Raw genomic sequence first — 10641 nt, 5'->3', positions numbered from 1 at the left:
AAACTTTGATTTAAAAGTTGTTATTCTGAGAAAATGATTTTTATTATGAACATGAAACTATATCCAAAAATTATGGTTAAACTCAAAGTGGAAGTATGTTTTCTAAAATGGTCATCTAGACGTCGTTCTTTCGACTGAAATGACTACCTTTACAAAAACGACTTGTAACTTATTTTTCCGACTAGAAACCTATACTTTTTTTGTTTAGATTCATAAAATAGAGTTCAATATGAAACCATAGCAATTTGATTCACTCAAAACGGATTTAAAATGAAGAAGTTATGGGTAAAACAAGATTGGATAATTTTTCTCATTTTAGCTACGTGAAAATTGGTAACAAATCTATTCCAACCATAACTTAATCAACTTGTATTATATATTATGTAATCTTGAGATACCATAGACACGTATACAATGTTTCGACCTATCATGTCGACACATCTATATATATTTCGGAACAACCATAGACACTCTATATGTGAATGTTGGAGTTAACTATACAGGGTTGAGGTTGATTCCAAAATATATATAGTTTGAGTTGTGATCAATACTGAGATACGTATACACTGGGTCGTGGATTGATTCAAGATAATATTTATCGATTTATTTCTGTACATCTAACTGTGGACAACTAGTTGTAGGTTACTAACGAGGACAGCTGACTTAATAAACTTAAAACATCAAAATATATTAAAAGTGTTGTAAATATATTTTGAACATACTTTGATATATATGTATATATTGTTATAGGTTCGTGAATCAACCAGTGGCCAAGTCTTACTTCCCGACGAAGTAAAAATCTGTGAAAGTGAGTTATAGTCCCACTTTTAAAATCTAATATTTTTGGGATGAGAATACATGCAGGTTTTATAAATGATTTACAAAATAGACACAAGTATATGAAACTACATTCTATGGTTGAATTATCGAAATCGAATATGCCCCTTTTTATTAAGTCTGGTAATCTAAGAATTAGGGAACAGACACCCTAATTGACGCGAATCCTAAAGATAGATCTATTGGGCCTAACAAACCCCATCCAAAGTACCGGATGCTTTAGTACTTCGAAATTTATATCATATCCGAAGGGTGTCCCGGAATGATGGGGATATTCTTATATATGCATCTTGTTATTGTCGGTTACCAGGTGTTCACCATATGAATGATTTTTATCTCTATGTATGGGATGTGTATTGAAATATGAAATCTTGTGGTCTATTGTTACGATTTGATATATATAGGTTAAACCTATAACTCACCAACATTTTTGTTGACGTTTAAAGCATGTTTATTCTCAGGTGAATATTAAGAGCTTCCGCTATTGCATACTAAAATAAGGACAAGATTTGGAGTCCATGTTTGTATGATATTGTGTAAAAACTGCATTCAAGAAACTGATTTCGATGTAACATAATTGTATTGTAAACCATTATGTAATGGTCGTGTGTAAACAGGATATTTTAGATTATCATTATTTGATAATCTACGTAAAGCTTTTTAAACCTTTATTTATGAAATAAAGGTTATGGTTTGTTTTAAAAATGAATGCAGTCTTTGAAAAACTTCTCATATAGAGGTCAAAACCTCGCAACGAAATCAATTAATATGGAACGTTTTTAATCAATAAGAACGGGACATTTCAAAGGATATCATCCGAGTAAATTTTGTGAAGTAGTATGTACCAAATGTAATAGGAAGGGTCATGCTGCAGCGAAATGTGAAGTATTCGGACCAGTGACTAAAAGAACAAATACTGCCCACATTATTTGTTTTGGATGCGGAAAGAAGGGCCACTACAAAACTACGTGCCCAAACTAGGGAAATAATAATGGGCAAAGCTGTAGGAGAGTTTTTAACATTAATGCGGAAGAAGCGCAGGAAGATCCGGAGCTTGTTACGGGTACGTTTCTTATCGATGAAAAACCTGCTTATGTTTTATTTGATTCGGGTATGGATAGAAGCTATATGAGTAGAGATTTTTGTGCTAAATTAAGTGGTCCATTGACGTCTATGAATAATAAATTTTTACTCAATTAGCAAACGGAAAATTAATTTCGGCAGATAAAATATGTCGGAATCGAGAAATTAAAATGGTTAGCGAAACGTTTAAGATTGATTTGATACCAGTAGAGTTAGGGAGTTTTGATATGATAATTGGCATGGACTGGTTGAAAAAGGAGAGAGCAGAGATTGTATGTTACAAAAATGCAATTTGCATTGTACGAGAAGAAGGAAAACCCTTAATGGTGTACGGAGAAAAGAGCAACGCGAAGCTAAACCTTATTAGTAACTTGAAGGCACAAAAGGTAATAAGAAAATGTTTCTATGCTGTGCTAGCACATGTCGAGAAAGTACAAACCGAAGAAAAGAACATCAATGATGTTCCCGTTGCAAAAGAATTTCCTGATGTATTTTCGAAAGAATTACCGGACTACCTCCACACCGATCTGTTGAATTTCAAATAGATATTGTACCAGGAGCTGCACCAATAGCTCGTGCTCCATACAGACTCGCACCCAGCGAAATGAAGGAACTCTAAAGCCAACTATAAGAACTTTTAGAACGTGGTTTCATACGACCAAGTACATCACCATGGGGAGCTCCTATTTTGTTTGTCAAGAAGAAAGATGGTACATTCAGGTTGTGTATCGACTACCGAGAGTTGAACAAACTTACCATCAAGAACCGTTACCCACTACCGAGAATCGACGACTTATTTGATCAATTACAAGGTTCGTCAGTTTATTCGAAGATTAATTTACGTTCCGGATATCATCAAATGCAGTTGAAGGAGGATGATATTCCGAAGACTGCTTTTAGAACGCGTTACGGTCATTACGAGTTTATGGTTATGCTGTTTGGGTTAACTAACGCACCAGCTGTGTTCATGGACCTCATGAACCGAGTGTGTGGACTATACCTTGACAAGTTTGTCATTGTTTTCATCTATGACATACTTATTTACTCAAAGAATGATCAAGAGCACGAAGAACATTTGAGAAAAGTGCTAGAGTTGTTGAGGAAAGAAAAACTGTACGCTAAATTTTCAAAATGTGCATTTTGGTTGGAAGAAGTTCAATTCCTCGGTCACATAGTGAACAAATAAGGTATTCAGGTGGATCCGGCGAAGATTGAAACTGTTGAAAAATGGGAAACCCCAAAAACTCCGAAACATATACGCCAATTTTTAGGATTGGCTGGTTACTACAAAAGATTCATCCAAGATTTTTCCAAAATATCAAAACCCTTGACTGCATTAACGCATAAAGGGAACAAATTCGAATGGAAGGATGAGCAGGAGAAAGCGTTTCAATTGTTGAAGAAAAAGTTAACTACGGCACCTATATTGCCATTGCCTGAAGGGAATGATGATTTTGTGATATATTGTGACGCCTCAAAGCAAGGTCTCGATTGTGTATTAATGCAACGAACGAAGGTAATTGCTTATGCGTCTAGACAATTGAAGATTCACGAACAGAATTATACGACGCATGATTTGGAATTAGGCGCGGTTGTTTTTGCATTAAAGACTTGGAGGCACTACTTATATAGGGTCAAAAGTATTATATATACCGATCACAAAAGTCTCCAACACATATTTAATCCGAAACAACTAAACATGAGATAGCGTAGGTTGATTGAGTTATTAAATGATTACGATTTCGAGATTCGTTACCACCTGGGGAAGGCAAATGTGGTAGCCGACGCCTTGAGCAGAAAGGACAGAGAACCCATTCGAGTAAAAGCTATGAATATAATGATTCACAATAACCTTACTACTCAAATAAAGGAGGTGCAACAAGGAGTTTTAAAAGAAGGAAATTTAAAGAATGAAATATCCAAAGGATCGGAGAAGCATCTTAATATATGGGAAGACGGAACCCAGTATAGGGCTGAAAGGATTTGGGTACAAAAATTTAGAGATATGAGAGAAATGGTACTTAGAGAAGCTCATAAAACCAGATACTCAATACATCCTGGAACGGGGAAGATGTACAAGGATCTCAAGAAACATTTTTGGTGGCCGGATATGAAAGCCGAGGTTGCTAAATATGTAGGAGAATGTTTGACGTGTTCTAAGGTCAAAGCTGAGCATCAGAAACCATCAGGTCTACTTCAACAACCCGAAATCCCAGAATGGAAATGGGAAAACATTACCATGGATTTCATCACTAAATTGCCAAGGACTGCAAGTGGTTTTGATACTATTTGGGTAATAGTTGTTCGTCTCACCAAATCATCACACTTCCTGCCAATAAGAGAAGATGAAAAGATGGAGAAGTTAGCAAGATTGTATTTGAAGGAAGTCGTCTCCAGACATGGAATACCAATCTCTATTATCTCTGATAGGGATGGCAGATTTATTTCAAGATTCTGGCAGACATTACAGCAAGCATTAGGAACTCGTCTAGACATGAGTACTGCCTATCATCCACAAACTGATGGGCAGAGTGAAAGGACGATACAAACGCTTGAAGACATGCTACGAGCATGTGTTATTGATTTTGGAAACAGTTGGGATCGACATCTACCGTTAGCAGGATTTTTCTACAACAACAGCTACCATTCAAGCATTGAGATGGCGCCGTTTGAAGCACTTTATGGTATAAAGTGCAAATCTCCGATTTTTTGGAGTGAAGTGGGGGATAGACAGATTATGGGTCCGGAGATAATACAAGAAACTACCGAGAAGATCATCCAAATTCAACAACGGTTGAAAACCGCCCAAAGTCGACAAAAGAGCTACGCGGACCTTAAAAGGAAAGATATAGAATTTGAAATTGGAGGGATGGTCATGCTTAAGGTATCACCTTGGAAAGGCGTTGTTCGATTTGGTAAACGAGAGAAATTAAATCCAAGGTACATTGGACCATTCAAGATTATTGATCGTGCCGGACCAGTAGCTTATCGACTTGAGTTACCTCAAAAACTCGCGGCTGTACATAACACCTTCCATGTCTCGAATTTGAAGAAATGTTTTGCTAAAGAAGATCTCACTATTCCGTTAGACGAAATCCAAATCAACGAAAAACTTCAATTCATCGAAGAACCCGTCGAAATAATGGATCGTGAGGTTAAAAGACTTAAGCAAAACAAGATACCAATTGTTAAGGTTTGATGGAATTCTCGTAGGGGACCCGAGTTCACCTGGGAGCGTGAAGATCAGATGAAGAAGAAATACCCGCACCTATTTTCAGAAGATTCGTCAACACCTTCAACAGATTAAAATTTCGGGACGAAATTTATTTAACGGGTAGGTACTGTAGTGACCCGAAATTTTCCATGTTTATATATATTAAATGAAATTGATATTTACATGATTAAGTGTTTCCAACATGTTAAGCAATCAAGCTTGTTAAGACTTGATTAATTGAAATAGGTTTTATATAGACAATTGACCACCCAAGTTGACCGGCGATTCACGAACGTTAAAACTTGTAAAAACTATATGATGACATACATATGGATATATATATAGTTATCATGATATTATGATAAGTATGTACCTCATTAAGTATTTTAACAATGAGTTATATACATAAAAATGAGACTATTGAATTAAGAAACTTGAAAACGGTATATATAACTATTATCGTTATAACAACGTCTTACTAATTACATATGAATCATTTTAAGATATTGATACACTATATATAAACATGTTAAATGATAAGTAAACATATCATGAAGTATAATAACAATGAACTACTTATGTAAAAACAAGACTACTAACTTAAGGATTTCGAAACGAGACATATATGTAACGATTATCGTTGTAACGACATTTAACTTTATATATATCATATTAAGATATATTAATACATCATTATATCATGATAATGTAATAATTTAACATCTCATTAGATATAATAAACAATGTGTTAACAATATTTAACAAGATCGTTAACTTCAAGGTTTCAAAACAACATTTACATGTAACGACTAACGATGACTTAACGACTCAGTTAAAATGTATATACATGTAGTGTTTTAATATGTACTCATACACTTTTGAAAGACTTCAAGACACTTATCCAAGTACTTCTACTTAACAAAAATGCTTACGATTACATCATCATTCATTTTCATCAACAATTCTACTCGTATTTGTACTTGTACAATACACAGCTTCTAAATGTATTTACTATTGGTATATACACTCCAATGATCAGCTCTTAGCAGCCCATGTGAGTCACCTAATCATGTGGGAACCATCATTTAACATCTAGCATGACTTATGAGCAAGGAAACAAAAACAAGAACTCCTTTTAACCCCACTCACCTTCACCACTCACCACCTACTCCATTTCACTTCCAATTTTCTTCCCAATTCTCTCTCAAATCACACACACTCTTCCATGAATGTCTAAGTTACTATTTTTCCAGCAAAGATCATCAAATACAAGCTTTAGTTATTACCTATAATCATCATAAAAACAATTACTCAAGAACACATCAAGAACACTTCCAAGTTTACAAGTTTACTTCCAAGTTTCCTAATCCATTCCAAGCAATCATCTAAGATCAAGAAACCTTTATTATTTACAGTAGGTTATCTTTATAAATCAAGGTAATATTCATATTCAAGCTTTGATTCAATTTCTATAACTACAACTATCTTAATTCGAGTAATAAACTTACTTGAACTTGTTTTTGTGTCATGATTCTATTTCAAGAACTTCCAAGCCATCAAAGATCCTTTGAAGCTCAAGTTATTTTTTAATCATTTCCAGTAGGTTTACCTAATAAACTTGAGATAGTAATGATGTTCATAACATCATTCGATTCATATATGTATAACTATCTTATTCGAAGATTTGAACATGTAATCACTAGAACATAGTTTAGTTAATTCTAAACTTGTTCACAAACAAAAGTTAATCCTCCTAACTTGACTTTTAAAATCAACTAAGAACATGTTCTATATCTATATGATATTCTAACTTAATGATTTAAAACCTGAAAACACGAAAAACACCGTAAAACTGGATATACGCCGTCGTAGTAACACCGCGGGCTGTTTTGGATTAGTTAATTAAAAACTATGATAAATTTGATTTAAAAGTTGTTCTTCTGAGAAAATTATTTTTCTTATAAACATGAAACTATATCCAAAAATCATGGTTAAACTCAAAGTGGAAGTATGTTTTCCAAAATGGTCATCTAGACGTCGTTCTTTCGACTGAAATGACTACCTTTACAAAAATGACTTGTAACCTGTATTTATGACTATAAACTTATACTTTTTCTGTTTAGATTCATAAACTTAAGTTCAATATGAAACCATAGAAACTTGAATCACTCAAAACGGATTTAAAACGAAGAAGTTATGGGTAAAACAAAATTGGATATTTTTACTAGTTTTAGCTACGTGAAAATTGGTAACAAATCTATATTAATCATATCCTAGCTAACTTATATTGTATCATACATGTATTCTAATATATTATGTAATCTTGGGATACCATAGACACGTATGCAAATGTTTTGACATATCATATCGAACCATGTATATATATTATTTGGAACAACCATAGACACTCTATATGCAGTAATGATTGAGTTAGCTATACAGGGTTGAGATTGATTCCAAAAATATATATACTTTTGAGTTGTGATCTAGCCTGAGACGTGTATAAACTGGGTCGTGGATTGATTCAATATAATATATATCAATTTACTTTTCTGTACATCTAACTGTGGACAACTAATTGTAGGTTACTAACGAGGACAGCTGACTTAATAAACTTAAAACATTAAAACGTATTAAAAATGTTGTAAATGTATTTTGAACATACTTTGATATATATGTACATATTTGTTATAGGTTCGTGAATCGACCAGTGGCCAAGTATTACTTCCCGACGAAGTAAAAATCTGTGAAAGTGAGTTATAGTCCCACTTTTAAAATCTATTATTTTTGGGATGAGAATACATGCAGTTTTATAAAGGTTTTACAAAATAAACACAAGTGATCAAAATTACATTCTATGTTGAATTATCGAACCGAATATGCCCTTTTTTAGCTTGGTAGCCTAAGAATTGGTGTTTATTATAATTGCCACCAATTGACGTGAATCCTAAAGATAGATCTATTTGGCCCAACAAGCATCATCCGAGTTACGGATGCTTTAGTACTTCGATTTATCATGTCCAATGAGAGTCCCGGAATGATAGGGATATTCTATATGCATCATGTTAAGGTCGGTTACCAGGTGTTCAAACATATGAATGATTTTTATGCAGATTGCATGTTGTTTATGAGAAAGAAATATGAAATCTTGTGGTCTATTATTACAATTTGATAAAAATATAGGTTAAACCTATAACTCACCAACATTTTTGTTGACGTTTAAAGCGTGTTTATTCTCAGGTGATTATTAAGAGCTTCCGCTATTGCATGCTAATTTATGGACAAGAGTTGGAGTCAGCATGCTTGTATAATATTGTTTAAAAACTGCATTCGAAGACTTAAATTGATGTGTAATATTATTGTAAACCATTATGTAATAATCGTGTGAAAACGCTATATTTTAGATTATCATTATTTGATAATCGTCGTATTATTTTTAAACCTTTATCGATAAAATAAAGGTTATGGTTTGTTTTAAAATCGAATGCAGTCTTTGAAAAACGCCTCATATAGAGGTCAAAACCTCGCAACGAAATCAATTAATATGGAACGTTTATAAATCTATATGAACGGGACATTTCAGTTTTAACATACATGCAACCAACATTTACGATACACGCAAACCAACATGTACTAAACTCAAATAGCATACGTCCACTTTATAGTTCAGGCTAGGGTCTCTATACCTGGAACGGACGTGGATGTCAAGCCCTATGGATCTATATACAACTACTCGCGTCCACCAGTTCTTATAACTGGCAGTTACTAGTTACCAAAGCTAAGAGATTTTCGGTTCAAACTCAGTGTAGAATTTAGTATGTACTTGTGTCCATTACGTTTAAAATAAAGTGCATGTATTCTTAGCCCAAAAATATTGATTGCAAAAGCAATTAAAAAGGGATCTATAAACTCACGTATTAATATTGTGGTTCAATATTGTAGGAAAAGTGTGCAGACGCAACGAAAATGATAAATGCATGGTTGGCCTTTGATTCACTAACAATACCCAATATTTTCTTAGTTATAATCCGTTTGAAAACCCGTTTTGAAAATCTCTCAAGCGTAACTCCGTCGTAGTATTTTATGTATTATATATAAAAATAATACTAATAATATTAATCAAAATAATAATATAAATATAATTATAAATATATACAGAGTAATTCAGAGAAAGAGAGATAGATTGAATTGTGAAATGGTTCGGCAGAATTTATCGAATATATATATATATATATATATATATATATATATATATATATATATATATATATATATATATATATATATATATATATATATATATATATAATACAATAATATAATATAAAAAATATAATAATATAATAATATTAAAATATAATATAAAAGTTAAAGAATGGAAAACATGTGCGATCTTAGCCGCCCCATTTTTGTTAGTTTATGCCGACAGTTTTCACAGACTAATATTTCGTACTCTGTTGCTAATAATTGAAGGGTAAAAGTATAAATAAAAATAATTCCACTTTTTATAATTGAATACATATATTTATTTTGGTCTTAAGCTTTATAAAACTAGTTGTAAAAAGGTCCATTTATTTATAAAGTTACTATATACGTTCGATGTAGAGTGTATGTACTAGTCTGCTGATCATTCCGTGCCACCGTAAATCACGAAATTCATTTAATTAAATCGAATTAATGAATTTTAATATTTTAAAAAGTCGTATTTATTAAATACTTCAGGGGTATTTTATGTAACTTACAATTAATAATTTCTATCATGTCGCTTTCATGTGAATAGTAAATTAATTAATTTCATTTCATTTACTATTCACATGAATAGTAAATGAATTAATTTCGATTCAACTATTTAAGTTACATTGTTGTACGTTGTGCTTTACAGCTTGTACATCTTTGATTTAATTGCGTTTTACCTATAAATTAAGAAAAATTACATCATAAAAATAAAATGATTAAATACATAAAAATTTTAATTTGAAAATTGCATCATTCAATAGTAAATTTTTATCATTTCATATATAAATATTATTCGCATGTTTCCTTATATATATATATATATACATACACACACAATTATATAATTATTACAAGTTATGACGTTCGTGAATCGTAGGACAAACAAGGTGGTCAACCGTTATATAAAACTCATTAACAAAAGTTCTAAAACTTGTTAAAATGCATTGCTTATCATGATGAAAATATTAAATCATATAGAGAATTGGTTTAAATAAGTCGAAATTTTTCGGGTCATCACAGTACCTCCCCGTTAAAGAAAATTTCGTCCCGAAATTTTGACAGAGGTCGTCATGATTGATCGTAAGAATATTTTTATGAAGAATATAAGTTGAAATTTAGAGTTTTATCACCATTGAGTAATATGGATAAAACAATTCGATTACTCGAAGCGTATGAGAGGAGCTATCGCAAAAGGGTGAAATGATGAAATTAAAGATTCGTTTTAACTCTTGACGTAGTTTACGGTTGATTTCCGAGATTTAAGGAAGTTA

The sequence above is a fragment of the Rutidosis leptorrhynchoides genome, chromosome 6, assembly GCF_046630445.1.
Source record: "Rutidosis leptorrhynchoides isolate AG116_Rl617_1_P2 chromosome 6, CSIRO_AGI_Rlap_v1, whole genome shotgun sequence".
Lineage (NCBI taxonomy): Eukaryota > Viridiplantae > Streptophyta > Magnoliopsida > Asterales > Asteraceae > Rutidosis > Rutidosis leptorrhynchoides.
This window is presented reverse-complemented; position numbering follows the sequence as displayed.